Here is a 20,842-nt window from a genome sequence, read left to right as displayed (position 1 = left end):
CTAGAAAAGCCAGACAGACATCCACAGTGGAATTGTGGAGAGCCTCTGTAGGGATATAAAGGATTGGTCCCCATAGACCTCATTGTGAATAATATGATTTAAAAAACTAATTCCTTATGCTCTTTTTTAACTTCCTTCTTTTAGCAGAGCTCAGTACAGATCACTGAGATTTCTCAGACTACTAAAATCAAAATTTTAAAGTTATAATAAGATATATGTCATTTGCCTTTTTCATATAAGAAAGGGCATACTCATCTACAGTTGTTCTTCTTTGTAATAAGCTACAGCAGTATCAGAAATACTCACTGTGTAATAAATTTCAAAAATAGCTGTTGCATTTTTATGCCACTTAAGTCCTTAAAGTATAAAATCTGGGTTGGTTTTCATGAATATTTTATTTTTTAGAGCAGTTTTAGGGTCATAGATAAATTGAGAAGGTACAGGGATTTCCCTCTACCCTCTGCCCTACCCTCACACATGCGTGGTCTCCCTCATTACCAATATCCCCCATCACAGTGGTACATTTGTTATGATTGCTGAGCCTACACTTACAAATCATAATCAACTGAAGTGCATAATTTATATCTGGGTTTACCCTGGGGTTGTCCATTCCATAGTTTTAGACAACTGTTTAATGACACGTATCCACCATTATATCATAGAGAATTTTCCCTGCCATAAAACCCTCTGTGGTCCACCTATTCATCTCAAACCCCTAAGTCTTGGCAACCACTAATCTTCTTACTGTTTGCATAGTGTTGCCTTTTCCAGCAATTTGTATAGTTGGAACCATACAGTATATAGCCTTCTCAGATTGCTTCTTTCATTTGGTAATACGCATTTAAGTTTCCTTTCCTTGATGCCTTTTCATGTCTTGACAGCTCATTTCTTTGAGCAATAATATTTTATTGTTCTAGGTATATCACAGTTTAATGATCTGTTCATCTACTGAAAGATGTTTGGTTGCTTCCAAGTTTTGGCTCTTAGAATAAAGCTGTTATAAACATATGCAGGTTTTTGTGTGGACAGAAGTTTTCCATTCCTTCGGGTAGATACCAAGGATTGCAAATGCTGGATTGCAAATGCTGGTTACCTAGAACAATAAATAGATACTAAGGATTGCAAATGCGGGGTTGCAGGGTTGCAAAATTAAAAGTTTAATTTTGCAAGAAACCACCAAACTGTCTTCCAAAGTAACTGTACTATTTTGTGTTCCCACATTTGATATATGAGAGTTCTTGTTCCACACCCTCGCCAGCATTTAATATTGTCTGTGTCTAGGGATTTGCCCCTTCTATTAAGTGAGTAGAGGTATCTCTATTTTATTGTGAATTTTCCTTGTGACATATGATGTGGAACATCTTTTCATATGCTTATTTGCCATCTGTATGTCTTCTTTGCTAAGGTGTTTGGTGGGCCATTTCTTAAATTAGATTGTCCATTTCTATTTTTGAGTTTTAAGAGTTCTTTCTATAGTTTGGATAACAGTTCTTTAGCAGATGTGTCTTTCACAAATATGTTCTCCCAACCTGTGGCTTATCTTATCATCTCTTAGCACTGTCTTTCATAGGGCAGACATTTTCATTTTATTGAAACCCACCTTATCAATTATTTCTTTCATGGGTCATGCCTTTGGTGTTGTTTAAAAAGTTATTGTTACCCAAGGTCTTCTTGATTTTCTCCTATGTTATCTTCTAGGAATTGGATAGTTTTGTGTTTTACAATTAGATCTGTGATACATTTTGAGCTAATTTTTGCAAAAGTTGTAAAGTTTGTGTCTAGATCTGCTATGCTCTGTTATATAGTCAAGATACCATTAGCAGTTATATTATTTTTATTACATGAATTGAGTTTATGTTTATAAATAGGTTTTATCAAACACTAAAATGCACATGGAAATAATGTGTTATGACTCTTGATATCTTATATTAATTTTCCAGAATTGGACTTTCTCTAATTTTATCCAGTTGATTTTAGTTTGTAAGTGCACCTCACACTTAAACAACTGAATTTATTTTTAAGGTTTTTATTTTTTTTAAGATTTTATTTATTTATTCATGAGACACACACACACACAGAGAGACAGAGACAGAGACAGAGACAGAGACAGAGACACAGACACAGACACAGACACAGACAGAGGGAGAAGCAGGCTCCATGCAGGGAGCCCGATGTGGGACTTGATCCCGGGACCCAGGATCATGCCCTGGGCCAAAGGCGGTCCTAAACTGCTAAGCCACCAGTGTTGCCCTATTTTTAAAGTTTTTAACAGTGATACTCTATATAGATACTCTATATAGATTGATTTGTAGACAAGTACAAGAATACTATTGCTGATTTTATTTTGTCACTGTTGTTCATACCTAGGAATTTTCATGCCTTCACAACATTTCATGAACAAGTGTTCAACAAATGGCACCTGCTCACTGTCATGTTTAAAGTATTTTTAAATGTCAAATTACATATTTGAGCTTCTTTTGAAAAAAGTGATGGAATTAAATTTTTAAAATAAATAGGTGTGCATGCTATTGTATAATAGGTCTTTGAGTGGGTTCATAAATAAGGAAGTGGTAAATGATTAGAGCGGAGAATATAATTGATTTTAGAATTTGAGGGTAGTGAAATAGAAGTTCCTACACCAAGATTCTGATTTCTTATTCTCTCCTTTTGCTCTATGATCTCATTAGTTAGAATATGCATGTCTAGGAATAGCATAATATATATGAGGTATTGTGAAAAGGTAATCGACCTGCCCAGTAAACCTTCAGATAGGAAGATTAGGTGTTCAAAAGCACCATTATTGCTAACTAATTCCAAGGGTTTTAGGTGTACCATTGACGTATATTCAGATTATTGAGATTTAAGACTACTAAATGTGTAATCATGCAATTTATAAGCCTAAGAGTGCTGTATTTCTCTTCAAATTCATTTAGTTGTGAACGAAATATATAAAATGCTGACATACTTGTTACAAAAGCATTTTGGGTGTAATTAGTGTCATTAAATTTGAAGTGTTACCAAACCCGGTATGATAGCTACTGGGGAGTTAGTAGACAACAATTCAGAAAAAAATACAAATAGCCCGCAAGCACATAATTCCAGGGCTCTGCAAAATCATAGTGGTAGCAAGAGCTTAGACCTGGTATTTTAAGGATAAAAGGTAATGTTACAATTTTTTGTGTTTGTTTTGTTTTTCCAATTAGCATTAAGGCTGATGTATTTACTTTAGAAGAGAACTGTCTCTGCCTGGTATTAACATGACATTTTAAACAAGGACACTTCCTTTGGCAAAGCAAAGTTTGCAGTATTATAACTACAAAATTTAATTGTTGAAACTCTGTATTGGCAAGTGGACTTAGAATGGCAAAACTTATCCTATTTTTTTCAATAACGATGTGTGAGGATAAGTCTATAGCAGGCAACCTGAGAGAAATAATATGAAGAATCATATTCATTTCCAAAAGTATCTGAATGCCCTGCTGCTGTCTATAAATCTGATTCTCTTTGTCAATAATATGACTAATAGTAGAGTGCCCAAACTGTGACTGAGGGTTTCAATCCACAGCTGACTTTAATTTGCTGGCTGATTAATTGGTTTGGGTGAAGTTAGGAAATTCAATCTTTTCCACCTTTATTAAATTGCAGGAGCAGAGGGACCACTTTTAGTGTAGTGAGAAACTCTCGCAATGGACTGCACTTGGGGAAACTGGGTCATAGTGTTTCTCTGCCTTTGACTTGTTCCAACAGCCTGACACACACAAAAATAGATATTTTTCTTGACTAAAATTCCATACAGGAATAGGAACTGGCCTAGCTGAGCTTACCTTTCAACACTGATACTCTATTTTTCCTTTTCCTTGTGCAAGTGCAAGGGTGGCAAGAGGGTATTACGCAGGATGAAATATCTGAGGTGTTTAAACGTTGAAATACATTATAATTGCTAAATTATGAAAAGTTTTATTGAGAATCATCTCAAGTATATTAAAATTAAGGAAAGAAAGAGTGTTTTAATATCAAAGCAGACTGATTTTAATAGGTAGAAGAAGCTGTATATGAAATAAGATTCCCTCCTGGGGCATGGAGTAGGGACTTGCAAGGGCCAGCCAGTCTATGTTGGTAACTATAATTAGTGTATCTAAATTCCAGAAATCAAGCACTCAGACATGGTACCTATATTTGTAACATGGGAATAGAAAATAGAGCAAGCCTACCCAAAGAGTGCAAAGGGGATGAGGTTAAGGCACAGGGAGGTGTAGAAGGAATTTAGACAGCTGCTGCTTTTCTATGACTGGCTCCAGCTCTTAGGAGAACTTACCCTAATGTTCATCAGAATTGGTGTTCACTGCATCATTCCAAAAATCACCACTCCCCTTCTAGAGAATCTTAAAGTAACTCAAATGAGTTTTATCTACTTTTATTTCAGTTAAAATTTTTATGGGACTGTATCAGAGGGCAAGTGGTATAATGGTCAAGAGGCCTAGGCTAAGTCTTGATGAACACTGACTTTAAGATACAAATAAAATAAAGAGGAGTCTGAAAGGGACACTGTGATAAGTGATTCTTGGAGAGGCAGAAGCAAAGTCAGAGGAGGGAGGTTGGGGTCAGGGAAGCTCTGGAAGTGCACTATCCCACCCCAATTATTCCAGAGTCCCCACCTTACTTTGATATAGAAATATATTATTCAATGAATGAAAAATTGTTAGGCAAATCCAGCTGCAATGCATATGTCCTAGCAGTATGTTACCTTCAATTTTATTATTTATTTATTTATTTATTTATTTATTTATTTATTTATTTATTCATGATAGACACACACAGAGAGAGAGAGAGAGAGAGAGAGAGAGAGAGGCAGAGGGAGAAGCAGGCTCCATGTAGGGAGCCTGATGTGGGACTCGATCCTGGGACTCCGGGATCACACCCTGAGCCAAAGGCAGACACTCAACTGCTGAACCACCCAGACATCCCACCTTCAAATTTTTGTAAGGCCCCTAAGCCCTCTTATAAAGAAACCTTTGGGCTGTCACTATAGAAAAATGAAGGCAGAGAGTGCTTTGCTTTCAAAGAAAGCAGATGGTAACACTGTCAAATATTGTTAAAAGATCACTAAGAGGAAATTCTTGAAATCCTCTCTTCAATTTAGCATTACGAAGGTGAGAAAGGTTAGTATTATGTTCGGGGAGGAAGAGAGATGGCTTAGGTTTGAAAAACTGAAGATCAAAAAAAGTAAAATGATCAGAAATTGGAAGAGGGGGATGATACAGAAACTGTAAAAAAGAGAGGTGGATAGGACAATTGATAAGAAAATTTAGGAAGGATTATCTATTAGTTAGAGGAGAGTAGAGCAACCTAACTAAGCTCTCAAGAAGCTGGTGGAGGAGAAAGTGAAGGGCACAAAGGAGAGTGAATATGTCATAGAGAAAGATAGGTTCTGAGATCAGAAAGAATGGACTTCAGACCATATCAGATCAGGGCTTTGATCGCTGTTCCAGTTTTCCACAGCCAACTCTCCCAGGTGGCTATCTTCAGTTCCATCCCTTTCACCCTATGTAATGGGTGAGCTCACCCGCATGGGTGAGCTTTACCTGACCTCTCAACTTTTAGTCACTCCTTCTGGCACCACTTTTGTTATGAAATCCCCTTTATATTTCCTGTGTTATTTTGTCATCAGCTATAAAACAGTGAATCTGATAAGTGCTTTTATTAAGAAAAACATTTTCAAATTCTGATTTTATGGAGACTGAATATTTAGTGATAACTTAAGTGTTGCCACATTTTCGTGTTTTCTACCTGTGAGGTCCTTTAATATTTTAGGTATATTTTGAAGTATGCCTAGGTCATTGGGGCACAGCCATTTATGTCTAAGTGCAGTGTAGATCGTTGGCTTAAATTTCCTCAGGGATCTTCATGTTGTCATTTATTTGTAGAGTTTACTTTTAAAATGCTGAGATCAAATTTGAGAGAAAAATCTTACGCTACTTAAACTACTACTTGAAAATACGTTTATACTGATTACACATCTTTCTGACTTTTATCACCAGGATGTCACCAAATAAATTGTTACTCTATTTGAAAAGAATAAACATTGTGTTTCAGTATCAACCATGTTAGGATAATTTCTGCTGCATTAACAAGAAAGGCTCAAATTTTAATGACATAATGAAAATGTTTCTTGCTCAACTGACATGTTCTTTACAGTCCCACTCAAGGTTCTAACCCACATCTCTTCCATCCATTTGACCTAGGCTAGACTCAGCATGCTACAACCTAAAAAATGTGGCTTCATCTTTGAAATTGCCAGTCTTCTAGGCAGAAGGAAAGAAAGCTCTGGAGAGTCTCTCATCAGTTATTATATACTCTGGCCTCCTCATAATTCTTTTGCCGTAACAATCACATGAGCTCCCTTCCCTTATTACAACTTTCTCACAATCCAGCCTCAAGGGATATAGAAAGTGCCATTTTACCTTATGTCTGGAAAATGCAGAGCTGGAAATAGTTCACAAACAACACTAAAGGTGAATTTAACAGAGTGTTTTAACAATGTGAACACTATATTTTGTGAACACTATTTTCAGAATACAACTGTTTTGAAAGATCTCATGTCCCAGCATAAATATATACATACACATACATATATATACATAATATATATATTAATATGTATTTATGTCTATCTTAAATATCCTCATTAGCTTTTTTCTTATATTTCAAGGCATCGAGTAATTTGACACAGTTTATCCTATAATCTTTCTTAATATGTTCCCATTTAGTTCTGTTCTTACTTGTAACTTCTACAAATCTTTCATACATGCTCTGATAAAATAGTAAGCTTTGAAACCTGATTATTTTCAAAGATATGTAACTGAATTTGTTTATAAACAGTAAGTGTTCCTAAGTGTGTGACATTATTTTCTGTACCAATTTGTTGATTAAACTAGTATGAGAGAATAGGTTGTGATTGGATGTTGTGTCTCATTAATATGTGTGGTTGTTTCTTTTTTTTTTTTTCTTGCCTAAATATCTGGAGGTGAACTTGTGTCCTGTTTAAACTTTTTTTTTTTTTGGTTGTATAATTTTTAGATACAGTTGTCTTCCCTTCCTGTTTCATTGTATCATATGAGCCATAGTATAAACTTAGTAATATATTTGAAGAAAATTTGAACAAAACATTCTGTAGATTTTTAAGGAGTTGAATGAGGGTAGAAAGCACTCTTAGTGCTTATTAAAACTAATCTTCATATTCAGATTATCTGGGGCAATGCATTTCTCACTTGAATATATGTGTGTATACACACGTATATACTTTTTAAAAAGATATTTATTTGAGAGAGAGAGAAAGAAAGAGAGAGCAAGAGCAGGGGTGGGGGGCAGAGGGTGAAGCAGACTCCCCTCTGCGGAGGGAGCCTGACTTGGGGCTGATCCTAGGACCCCGGGATCATGTCCTGAGCTGAAGGCAGATGGTTAACTGAGTCACCCAGATGCCCCATATACTTTTAATGTTGTGTTTAACTAATTAAAATATTCAGTGGATTGAATGATATAGGATAGTATGTACATCTTTTCTATGAGTATTTAAGAGTACTCTGCAATATGTGAAACAATTATGCTAATATGTGCGCTAATATATTTAGAGTAATTAGATGCCATAGAAAAGAAAGGAGACCTTCTGGTATATGTTGATTCAGTAGCTTTGCATTGATATATGGTTAAAATTCCAGTTTACTTTTTTTAGCACTAATATATTGTATGTGGCTTTCATACATTTGAGGAAACTATTCTAAAACAGGATCCAAATTAGAGTTTTTAGGATACATTTGTGCAAAACTAGGGTAAATTAGTAAACAGTCTACCCCAGTTTACATTTCAGTTAGCATTTACAAGAGATATATTTGGTATATGATGTATTTATACTTTATAACTATTTATTTGGTTTACTGTCAAAGATACACAGAATTTCCTTAAATTTACCTTATATCCAAAGTGTACAATAGCATAAATATGATACTATTATTTTGTTTTGTGATGTATTAAAGGTTCCATCAGGGATACTTTGACTCAGCCCCATCTCCTCAAAATAGTAGTGACTTAACAGGAAATTATTTAACCATTTTGAGGGCCAGTTTCTAGATTAAAGGGTTGTGGGGAGAACAAATGCAATCAGTGAGATATTATATGTGAAACACAATAATGCCCTGTGTTTAGGGGTAGAGTAAACATTAGCTCCCATTCTCACTATGAGACAGAAATGACAAACAGGAAAAAATACTTACTACAAAATACTTACTATAAATTCCTAAAGATATCTATAGAGTTGCATACAATTTATATTTGCATTCCTAGTGATTAGCCTGAAACTCTGAAATATAGGAAAGTACTTTTTGAATCAACTGTCAGATTAACTTATATTTGCTATAACTTAGTGTCCTCATGTCCTTTTCGATGTAGTAATTCTCAGTAAATATGTAACAATTGATTGCTATCAATGACACACGTACCAGAGTGGTTGCTGTGATTTAGTCAAAATAACTAAATCAATGATGCTCAGCAAATGACTTAATGTCTCCATTTTCTTTTCTGAAAAATGAAGAAAATAATACATGCTGCATTAGGCAGGATTTATTTCCATTGTAAATGATAGACTCACAACACAAAGCAGCTTAAACCAAGTGGTCTAGTAAAGCTTTGAGGTAGCTGACTAAATCAAATGAAAAGCTTTTGGAACCGGGGTTTCTCCACCACCCCAAAGGAATGACACCGAAGACACCAGGTCATTTAAACTTTCTCCACTCATTTGTCTCATTGTTTGCTGTCTTTCTTTTGCTGGCTGTGGTTTCCTCCAAAGAAAGAGAAGACCACAGGCAACCCAAGGGTTACGTTACCAACGCTTTGTAAGCTCATAATGTATATTTTTCTTTTGGGTGAGAATAATATACCCAGGGAATGAATCAGCCTGATGTGGGTTACGTGCCACTGATGAGCCACGTGCTGTATTTACGAAGTTTACAGTGGCACCCGGGTCCACCCATTATGATTGACAGAGGCTCTGGCTCTTACTGCCATTACCAAGCCCCAAAGAAGCTGCATACCATGAGACATGCTGGTGTCCCCAGCAGCTGCTTCAAGGGCCAAGTAACCCAGAAGTCTTGTAAATAGAATTTAACCACCATCATGCTATGACCACCACCACCACCACCACCAAGGAGTGGGGAGTTGGGGGAAGTGGTGAGAAACTTTGCATACTGAGAAAAAGAAGACAATGGCAAAGAACCTGAAGATAGGCAGATGATTTTCCCTTCCTTCCCGTCTTTGAATGACTGTTGCTAGTTATCTTGAAACCCTGGCCAGAGCTATTCCTCATAGCCAAAGGACCATGACTGTGAAGCAGTGGCCAGCTTGGTAACACATCACCCCTGTATTTGCTCCCACCCTCCTCTAACACACTGAACTTTGCCTTCACTCTCACTAGCCCCTATTCAAGATTCCTCAATGAAGAATTAGCATTTGGATGTTTTGATGCAGATTCCTTTTTCTAGAGCTCCCAAGCTAAGACCAATGCACACCGAATTATTTGCTTATTTATCCTTATTGCTTTTAATGTAAGCTCTACGAGATCCCTCTTTTTAATGTTTTCTTCACTACTGTCTCCAGTGCTAAATCTTCTGACATATACCAGCTCCTCAAATAATTATTAAATTCAAATTCAATGGACTCCAATTAAGTTATATGACTTCAGAAGGGCTACTACAAAAAAAAAAAGTGCAAAAGAAGACTGACTTTTCTCAAGGTGCAATATAATAATGACAGGCCTGAAGTGGTACTCAATAATCCTTAAGCAGTTCTGGGAGAAAAAAAAAAAAAAAAGACTGATTCTGTGTTGAATCTTAGCCAGTTACCAAGTGTCTACTGTATGACAAATAATGCAAACTGCTGAAAGTGTAGTGGTTTGCAAGACAGAATTTTTGCCTTCAAAAATATACAGTCCAGTGTGGGAATGCATAGCTTCATAGTTGTCTTAAGATTTCCCAGAAAAAAAAGAATACTTTATAATTACTTCATTTTTCATGAGAAAAAAAAAATAAACAATGTTGTTTATGTAGGTGATTGTCATTCTACTGATGCCTCCAGCTGGTTGCCAGGGATGGGAAGTTCACTCCAAAATAAACTACTTTGCTTAGACCACTTTGCATGTTGAAATGTCGCAGCAAGCGAAGATGGAGTAGAAACACAATTCAGCAGCTTTCTTCTCTGTCCTAGTATTTATTTCTCTCTTTCCATCTGGCAACAAGGGAAAATAAACAAAGGCAACAGCATCTGTTGCTCCTGCTGCTTTGAATTAAGCTGACTTAGTTTAATCAGTTTGCCCCCACAAAATCCATTGCTGCACCTTTCCAGGTATTAGTCTGACCTTTAGTTTGACACTTCTGTTGGTTGAGTTCACCCGATTTTTTTTAAGACATAAAACAGAGAGATTGCAATTAACAAGTCAAAAACACGTAATAGCCTTTTCTTCCTGTTGTATGTGTGGATATAAGCTTAAGGTTTTTAAAATACAAATCTCCACATTTGTGTCTATATGTAAAGCACAAGTAATAAGCCTCTGATATTAAAAGCAATGGATTTCCTGGAGATTTGTTTTAAATGATAGGCTTTTGAAGCTTTAGTGAAAGTTGTGGGGTGTTTCTCCTTGATAAGGAGATGGGATGTAAGAGAGATTACTAAATGATTTTGAGTTTAGAGAATGCACTGATTTCTATGCAGGTCTTGATATGCTTGAGCACACAAATACATCCCATAAATCTGTCTAAGTTCCCCGGAACTCAAGGGTAATGCATTTCCTCCTGAATTCTTGTAGTGATCAGCAAAACACACACACACATACACACATCCCTCTTAAAAATGCAGCCCCAACATGCAGAAAGAGGCGCAGTTCCTAATACATCAATCCAAAGAAGTAAGAGAAAATCAGAGCGGTTGCTTCTCATAAAATTGTCTCTAGGTATTTGAAATCTGTTCACGTGATTGTAGAGCAACATTATAGCTGTAAAATGTTTAGAAAGTCTGCCCTTTCTTTTGAAGTACTTAATTAGAAGAGAGTTTGATAAGAAAGGTGCTATGCAATTAAACTTGTGGACCATATTAACATTTAAATGAGAACAAGCAACATCAAGATTTTTAGAATAAGAAGTTTAAGAGAACATTCTAGCAAAGCTCTGACAAAGAAAGAGCATTTAGGATCTATACTTATAAAGTTCATATGCTAATTATCAGTTTCGAGCACAAAAATATAGTTAGTAAACATTGCCAAAAAATGTTCTAAATCTTAACCCTCAGTTCCAAGAACTTCAAATTCAAACAGTATGTTTTGATCGTTAATGAACATAAAGTTTACGAAGTTAAAGGTTAAAACATACTACTGTTATAACTACCCATTTTCAGTAAATAGGCAGTTTTTAAAAAAACCAACATTATGTTACTTGCTACTGTTTTTTTTTTTTTTATAGCAACGAGCAGTTGTGTTTTGCTTAAACAACATTTGTGAAATGTCTTGTGCTGATACTTGGTAAAAATGGAAATATCAACATTGTTTATGTAGGTTTTTCAAGCCATAAATCAGCCAAAGGTACATTCTGTTCTGCGGTCTACCTATTAAGTATGAATGGGCTTTTCTGATTGGTGTGACATTTTACTTGACATTGTCAAATAACAAAGACAATAATACCCATTTAAAAGTAAAACAGAATGAAATGTTCATCGTTTTTGTCAAATAGAGAATAAATGATCCTTGTAAGAATAAAGCACTCTGCTACTCTCCAAATTGTCCAGCATTCAAAAGTACATTTACCACAAGTCATTAAAGTAATTTTGTTAGGAGTGATTTTTTGTGTACTGGTGATTTTTTAGACTTTTTATTAAGAATGTGAAGTATTTTATTCTTCAAACTGAAACTCACTTGGTTATAAATCAAAGTCACTGATTTTTCCTTTTTTTTTTTTTAATTAAGTTGCCTTCAGAAGTTTTTCCTTAGTTCTGAATATTTTCCTTTTTACGGACTCCTAGAATAGAAGAGAACTAAAATTTGCTTTGTCTATGTAAGCTTACCCTGTTTCATTAGTGAGGGGATTGAGTCTAAGTGAGAAAAAGGAACTTGAAAATCCTGGAAGGCCTGCTTGCTCCCTTATGCCAGGTGTGTAGGGAATGGAGCCTGTATATTACTTTCTTGCCAGGAACAAAACTAGCTCTGCCATCTGGAAATGGGGACCTGATGGTGGCTAAAAAATCAGGTTTATACAGGCTTGTGACTGACGGGTGCTTCCCAGGTGTGTAGATTTTATCTGGTCTGGCAACCACTCTCAGCAGCTCTAAATTAGGAATAGTAAATCCATCGGGGATTGTTGTAAAGCGAGGATGGCACATGTATCTGTCATCAATTTAACATTCCACAAATAGTATTGATTATTCTTATGACATTTCACATTTGTTTGTTGAACTCTACTGAGGAAGATACAAAAGTACGTCTGATTGCAACAAATTTTAAAAATCCTGAACGATAAAGAATAATCTCCTAATTTCTAGGTTAGCAAGCACTTGTGCCAGAGTTCATTACTACAGATTTTTATGACACTGGAAGGAAATCCTCAAAGATGGCCTATTTTTCTCAATTTATTTTTCTCAGATTTCATCCCTACCTTAAGTACAATATCAAATAAGGTTCAGGTAGGATTTAAAAAAAAAAAAAAACAGCAGATGAACATATTTTTACTCTTCGTGGTTGTATATGATGAATAAGAAATTTCCTAATATCTTTTAATAGTAATATCTAAATTAGTGTGGTTGAGTAGGTATGAATAATTTATTAGAAATGAGGGTGAATCTGACGAAAATGGGATTGTCTTCATGTAGAAGTAAAGATGTTTTTATAAGTGACCATTTCTGATATGCTTCTGGATTTGCCAGGTAACTAGTACACTTTTACTTTATAGACTAGGAATCATACTTTAGGCTACCTACTGTATTTAATAATTAATTAGATTTGCTCTGTGCTTCATTAATTCCCTGAGAACAAATCACAGTTTTAGTGTTTTTGTGTATTTAAATCTTACAGTTTTCTCTTTACTGAAAAGTAAATGTATCACCTTATAGAGAATTACATATATTCCAAAAATTTATTGCAATAAAATTGCAAATTCTACTTAATAGTTCTTTGTATATTAGAAATATAGATGAAATATAATGAAATCTAAGTAGGGCATATAAGATAGAAATGTTTATAGGAATTTAATAATGGTCAACACATACAGTCAGTGGTAAAAATACTAGAAGTCACTCTATTTAATACAGAATATGAAAAAATATTTTGCACAATTGACCCTTGAATAACATGGGGGTTAGAAGCGCTGGCAGTTGCATAGATGCAAAACTGTGTATAACTTTTGACTCCCCCTAAGCATAACTACTAATAGCCTACTGCTGAGTGGAAGCTTTAACAATAATGTAAGTAGTCAATTGGCACATATTTTGTATGTCATATGTACGTATTGTATTTTTTTACATGTACTGTATTCTTATAGTAAAGTAAGCTGGGGAACAGAACATGTCATTAAGAAATTCCAAAGAAAGGAGAAATACATTGACAGTACTGTAAAAATGTGTATTATGTGGATCCATGCAGTTCAAACCTGTGTTTAAAATTCACCTGTAGAATTTATTTTATAAATAAATAAATTCTCTTTTAGAATTTCCTACCCTTTATTTGGAAAAATATAGGTATAAGTATACAAAGTTGATTATCAGAGAATATATTTGAATAGACATGGTTTTTATATGACAAAGTGCATTTAGTCCCAATATCTTCTGTGTCCTGTGTCCATGGTAATGTGCAATGGGAACTGATGTGATGATTTAGGAACTCTGAGGCAATATGTGTCATGCTTAAGATTATTTTTCTTGTTGTTCAAACTTTGAAAATTGCTTATGAATTGTATGGAAAAAAAATCCCAGAATACCTAATTCACATTGATGTTCTATTTCACAAACCACTCTGAATGAATAAACAGGGATTTAATACATTCTGAATAGGTTTCTATATTTCCTTCTGCTGAGAAGAATGGGAAAATCTCCATAAAATGAGCTAATCAAATTCCTATGGAGCCATGTCAATACTCACTTTGCAGCCTTCTTAAAATACAGATAGTTTAAGCAACTCTTGGATAAATCCCAGATTTGATGTATTCTTATGATCTAGGGGGCAGGGAAAATGAGAGTTAGAGAGACCAAATACCAGTTAAGAAAGAATAACAGGAAAGCAGCTTACTTGAGAGGAGACAAGAAGAATAAATATTTCATTTTCAAAAGACTTTGATTTTGTAATTTCAAAATGTTCATTATGAAAAATATCAAACACACATACAAGAATGTGAAACGACTATCCAGATTTTGCCTCATCCATTCTTTTTTTGATATGTTGTCAAGTATTTTAGACAACTGCAAGACCATACACTACTTTACGTGATATGTTAGGATGTATATATTTCCCCAAAATGAGGACAGTTTTTTGCATAGTCACAAAAAGATCTAACAAATTTAACAATACTTTCTTGAAATCATCTAATATCTATCCATATTTAAAACTTTTCATAAAAGTCATAATGTAAGACAAGTCCTTAAATTGCATTTAAAAAAATCTATAGCCCCCTCTTTTTTTTTTTCATGTCATTAACCCTTTGAATTATTTGCTTCAGTTATTTGTAGAATGTCCTAGTTTCTGGTTTTAACTCTGTGTTTTCATGGCATCATTAACTCTTCCTCCTGTAGAGGAAGGTAACTAGAAAGATTTTGGAAGATTTGATTTCAACGCTCTTTACCTAAAAATATTTATTGGTAATTCTGATTATTTCTTGTTACATTACAGCAGGCAGCATGGAATATCTCATTGTGTTTAGTGATACTAAGATTAGACAAAAAGTCAGGCCATTACATCCTGAACCCTCACTGTAAAGTTCCCCATCAATCTTTTTTCTAATGGTTTTATTCTCTAATGAACGTTGCCTGAAAGTTACTTCACATTACCTGGATTGTTCCCTTCTATAAAGATGAACTTTTGATCTATTTTGTTATCTTTCAATACAGTTTACATAGAAAATGTAGGATGAATGCTGACTTCTTTCCTTTGGCTTCCCACCCCCCCAATCTCTTTGTGAGTGCCAAGCTGAAGTTAAGGTTTGTGTGTCCTGTTTTGTTTTTTAAATTTCAACATATGCCAACCCATTGTAGTTATTATTTTTTTCCATTGATAAAATCGTTCCATATCTGGCCATTGGAAGCTTAGTTTTTATAGATTCCTGGTTGTTGTGATTTTTATCTTATTTATTATTTCTCAGCTTTATAGAGGTATAGGTGACATGCAGCAAATGCCACACATTTAGAATGTAAATCAGCTAAGTTTCCAGATATGTATGCACCCACAAAATCATCATCATAATCAAGAGAATAAGTATAATCATTCCCAAAAGTTTCATTTTCCCTGTGTAATCTCTCCTTCCAGAGTCTTGCCACCAGCTCCCACCTCTCCCTCCACCCTCTCTCTTTTTTTTGCCAGGCAACTACTGACTTATTTTGTTTCTACAGTTTTGCCTTTTAGAGAATTTAATGTAAGTGGAATCATATAATTTATAGTTTTTTTATAGAAGTTTTTATAGACTTCTACTTAGCATGTTGGCTTTGAGACTGATCCATGTTGTGTCTGTTGATAGTTCTCATTGCTGAGGAGCGTTCCGTAGGGCAGGTATAGCATGTTTCTCTATCCATTCTCTAGCCAACTAACATTTAGGTTTTTTTTTTTTTTTTCAGTTTATGGCTATTACAAATAAAGCTGCTAAGAACATCTGTGTGCAACATTCTGTTTGAGCACATGCTTTCATTCCCCTTGCATAAATATCTAGAGGTGGAATTGCTAGATTATATGGTACATGTATGGTTAACTTTTCACAAACTGCCAAACTGTTTTCCAAAGTTAGTGAACAATTTTGTATTTGGGGTTTTAATTTGCGTTTCCCTAATCACTAATGCTTTTTGAGTATTTTCTTTAAAAAAATATTTTATTTATTCATTCATGACAGACACACAGAGAGAGAGAATGAGAGGCAGAGATACAGGCAGAGGGAGAAGCAGGCTCCATGCAGAGAGCTCCATGCGGGACTCGATCCCGAGACTCCAGGATCACACCCTGGGCTGAAGGCAGCACTAAACCGCTGAGCCACCCAGGCTGCCCATTTTTGAGTATTTTCATGTGCTTATTTTCCTTCTGTACATCTTTTTTGATGAAGTCTGTTCAAATATTTAGCTCATTTTTTTTATTGTCTAGCTGTTACTGTGTTTTGTAAATTCTTTAAATTCTGAATGCAAAACCTTTGTCAGATACATAAATTGCAAATATTTTCTCCCAATATATTACTAGTCTTTTCATTTTCTGTAAAGTGTCCTTCTGAAAAATGGAGATTTTCTTATCATTTTGATGAATTCCAGTTTCCATACTTTTGGTATTATAGCTAAGAAATATTTCCATATCAAGATGATAATTTTTTAAAAAGATTTTATTTATTTATTCATGACATACAGAGAGAGAGAGAGAGAGAGAGAGAGAGAGAGAGACCGAGGCACAGGCAGAGGGAGAGGGAGAGAAGCAGGCTCCATGCAGGTAGCCTGATGTGGGACTCAATCCCAGGTCTCCAGGATCACACCCCAGGCCTACGGCAGTGCCAAACCACTGGGCAACCGGGGCTGCCCAAGATGACAAATTTTTATTTTATGTTTCATTCTGGAAGTTGTATAATTTTAGGTTTTATGTCTATTACCTATTTGAATTAATGTTTTGCAATATTTCTTTTTAAAAAAATATGGATGTTTGCATGCCCAGTATCATTTGTAAAAAGATTCCCTTTCTTTACCAACTTGCCATTATATTTTTGTTGAAAGTCAGTTATCAGTGTATGGATGGATTTTGAACTATTTTATCCCATTTTTCTACTTGTCTTACACTAAGACTACTCTGTCTTGATTAATGTAACTTTATTATAAGTCTTGAAATCACAGAATGTTAGTTTCCTAACTTTCTTCTTCTTTTTAAATATTGTATTGGCTGTGCTATGTCCTTTGCACCCCCTCACATGTACACACATCCATGTGTATGTATATATGTATGTAGATATATGTACAGTCATAGTAGAATCAATCAGTTTTCCACTCTTTATTTTTAAAAGAGCCTAATGATTTTAATTGAGATTTCATCAAAGCTATAGATCAATTTGGGTGAAAGTGACATCTTAATGATATTGAGTCTTCTTACCTGTCTATGGACATGGTATATTTCTTCATTTATTTGGGGCCTTTTTAACTTCTCTCAGCAATGTTTTATAGCTGTCAGTGTATAGGCCTTTATCAGATTTCCATTGAAGTGCTTCATATATTTGATGCAGTTGTAAAGAGTATTTTTGTCTTCATTTTTTATTATTTGTTGCTAGTATACAAAATGACAATTTATTTCACTATACTGAGTTACTACTCTATAAAATTGTTAATCTCATTTATTACCTTTGGTAGCTTTTATAGATTCCACCAGCTTCCTACATAGTTTTACTGCTTCCTTTCTATTTTGGAGGCCTTCCCCACCCCCCTTCTCTTGTCTTATTGCACTGGTGAGAATCTTTAGTACAATACTGAATAGAGTGGTAAGATTTTACTTTTCAATTTCTGATCTTTGAAGCAAGTATTCACTTCCACCATTAAGTGAGTAAGATATCATTACTAAGTATGTTGTAAATACACTTTATCAGGTTTAAGAGGTTCCTAAATATTCCTAGTTTGCTGAGAGTTTTACCAGGAATGGATATTGCATACTGTCAAATGTTTTTTCTGCAAATATTGATGTAGTGGTTATTTTTTGCAAACAAAATTAAGTTAGTGTGTACATGTACAAATATAAATCTTTGCATCCTATTTTATACCTTGTTTTTTTTTCCACCTTAAATGTATATCCACATGACTGAAAGACACCTCATTCCTTTTTAGAGCTGTATGTTGTCCAATATGTAGTTGTACTCATGAGTCAACTTCCTATTGATAGATTTATGGAGTGTTTTTAATTTGTGCTGTTACTAACAATGTGATCATGAATAACATTTAGCATAATTATATTTCTTCTAGGGTACTTTTGGAATGGATGCTTTCAAGTGAGACTGATGATTCAACTGGTAGGTAATGTGAATGAAATTTTTTTAGAGACTGCATTTTCAGCAATAATATTTATTAACTCATGTTTATTTTTTTGACCTGTTATATATGTTACAAATATGTTTCCCAGTTTATTATTAATATTTTACTTTGCTTATCGTATCTTTTGCCATGCGATAGATTCTATTTTTTACCTCTTTCACTGGCTTTATATTCTGAATGATATTATTAGGAAATTTTTTTTTTAGATCTAGGTTAAAAATAAATGCATCCTTGTTTTCTTCATATGTCCCTGTATTGTTGTTGTTGTTGTAATTATTATTCTTTCCATTTATTCCTCTTTTTTTTTAGAATTTGTCCTTGTCTATATATGACATATCTGTAGCTGCTATTTTTATTAGTCACTTGGGACTTAAAAGCAGACTCCTGAGAGTCTGTATTAGTAGCAGCTTATATACAACTTCTATGAAATGGCCAGCCAGTAATATGAGTTTACATTTCTGTCCTAATGCATTGCTTATAAAGGAAAAATATAATTGTCAGGAAAGAATCTTCAGAACGTTAAAAATCAAACAACAACAAACAATCTCAATATTATTTGACTTTTTGATTTTGTAAGGAAAATATATTTGAGGTCCTTTAATAGCTATATATCACCTGTAGAAGGTTTAAAAGACATGTTTTTCTCACCAGATCTTATACTTATTCAAGAAATCTGAAGCCAACTTGAATTCCCTTAATATTTAAAATAAATCTTGCTAAAATAACAAGAGATGCAGTTATGATTGATGAATGTTATTTGAACTCCTCATTAGACTGAGTATTCTGAATTAATTGTGAACACATTAAAATCAAATTCTGTAATTGTGGTTCTCCTGGTAACCTAGAGAAGTAAAATATTAATTTCTTTAGGCTATCACAATAGTACAAGATTTTAAAAACAAAATATTAATCCCTCTACTTTGCTTTATCTCTCCTTAAAAGCATTTCTGGCTTACTCTGTAATGTCAATTATCAATAGACTAATTAAAACATAGTCACACATTCTGTTTCCTAATGTTTATATTATAAAGGTCAACAAAATGGCACAAAGACTTTAACTGTCGTATTTATTTTTAAATTGCTGAGAAATAATGATACCGTACTCTGCATTCTATCTAAGCAATTTAGCAATTCTCTAAGCAGCACTCAAGCAAGGAGGGAGAGGGATGGTATCTTTTCTGGGAAGTCTTTCTTTTCTGTCTCAAATTCAATTGAATTAACCCCTATGGAACTTATTTGAAGACAGGAAATAAGAGAAAAAAATGTTAGCAATAAAATGAATGTGCCCATCTGACTCTTTGCCTCTTTCAAAATGAAGTGGCTGTAGAAAGGATATTACTGACATGTTGTTTGGTAGAATAAATTAAAGATGAAGTAAAATAAAATATGAAAAGACACCAAGTTATTTATAAAAAAAAGGCATATTTAATGTTAGTTTAGTTTTGTATTGGTGACTTTACAGAAAGTATGTGCTAATGTTTGTATGAAGTGAAGTTTATCCCTTTGTGGGTTTTTTGTTGTTAATTCTTTTAAAAGCAAGCAAAACCTTCAGAGTACATGCATATCTTTTTAATGTATTTACAGACCATTTGACATGTTTAAATGATTTTAGAGTGATATTTTAAGTGTAGATTTTTGTGTAATTTTCTATGTGTACAAAACTATATTTGTTATGATTTGCTCTTCTGTTAGACTGCATCTGTTTTAACAAACTACCTTTCATGTAATGTTATTTGTAAGACATGTAAAAAACTAACAAAAACAAAAACTTGACTTTTTGTTCTCTAATACCCACCACCTAACTAATACCTAGGCCTTCCTAAGTGTCACTTGATTCAGTCTCTGGACTGCTTTTATTTATTTTATTTTTATTTATCTATTTTAGATTTTATTTATTTATTCATGAGAGACAGAGAGAGAGAGAGAGAGAGAGAGAGAGAGAGAGAGAGACACATGGGGGGGCGGGGCAGAGACACAGGCAGAGGGAGAAGCAGGCTCCATGCAGGGAACCTGATGTGGGACTCAATTCCGGGTCTCCAGAATCAGGCCCTGGGCTGAAGGCTGCTCTAAACCACTGAGCCACCTTGGCTGCTCAAGGACTGCTTTACTTTTAGGTAATTTCCTATAGTCTTGAGATAGCTGTCTACCTATATCCTACCTACCCAACAACCCTTTTAAAATCTATCATCGTCAAAGGATCACAATCATTGTTCTATTTCTTTTCTTTGTTGAGGAATAATTTACAAATATAATTGTATATATTTGAGGTGTACTTGATAATTTGATAAACATATATCATGGAATCATTACTGAAATTAAGATAACACTTCCATCACTTCATATAGTCAATTCTTTTTTGTGTGTGATGAGAAACCTTAAACCTTAAACCTTAAGATCTATAGATCTATTCTCAGCAACTTTTGAGCATACAATACCATATTATTTTTTTTACAATACCATATTATTAACTACAGTCACATACTATATTTAATACCTCAGAATTTATTCTTAAAAATGAACATTTTACCCTTATCCTAAATGTCCCATTTCTTCCATCCTGTGTTTCTATTTCATCCTC

The 20,842-nt window shown here is 34.3% G+C and overlaps 1 long non-coding RNA gene across 2 annotated transcripts in view; it reads left to right on the top strand.

Moving 5' to 3' along the window:
* LOC129516647 (uncharacterized) overlaps nucleotides 1–20,842 on the top strand; it is a 147,260-nt gene that overhangs the window by 125,388 nt on the left and 1,030 nt on the right. For both annotated transcript variants that reach the window (XR_008665814.1, XR_008665815.1), the window contains exon 3: nucleotides 18,196–18,242. This is a non-coding gene — a long non-coding RNA (uncharacterized LOC129516647). The remainder of the gene's footprint in view (nucleotides 1–18,195; nucleotides 18,243–20,842) is intronic.

This window comes from Nyctereutes procyonoides, unplaced genomic scaffold (genome assembly GCF_905146905.1).
Source record: "Nyctereutes procyonoides isolate TBG_1078 unplaced genomic scaffold, NYPRO_anot_genome, whole genome shotgun sequence".
In the NCBI taxonomy this organism is placed as follows: domain Eukaryota; kingdom Metazoa; phylum Chordata; class Mammalia; order Carnivora; family Canidae; genus Nyctereutes; species Nyctereutes procyonoides.
Note: the sequence above shows the minus strand (reverse complement) of the source record. Positions and strands in the feature narration are given on the sequence as shown.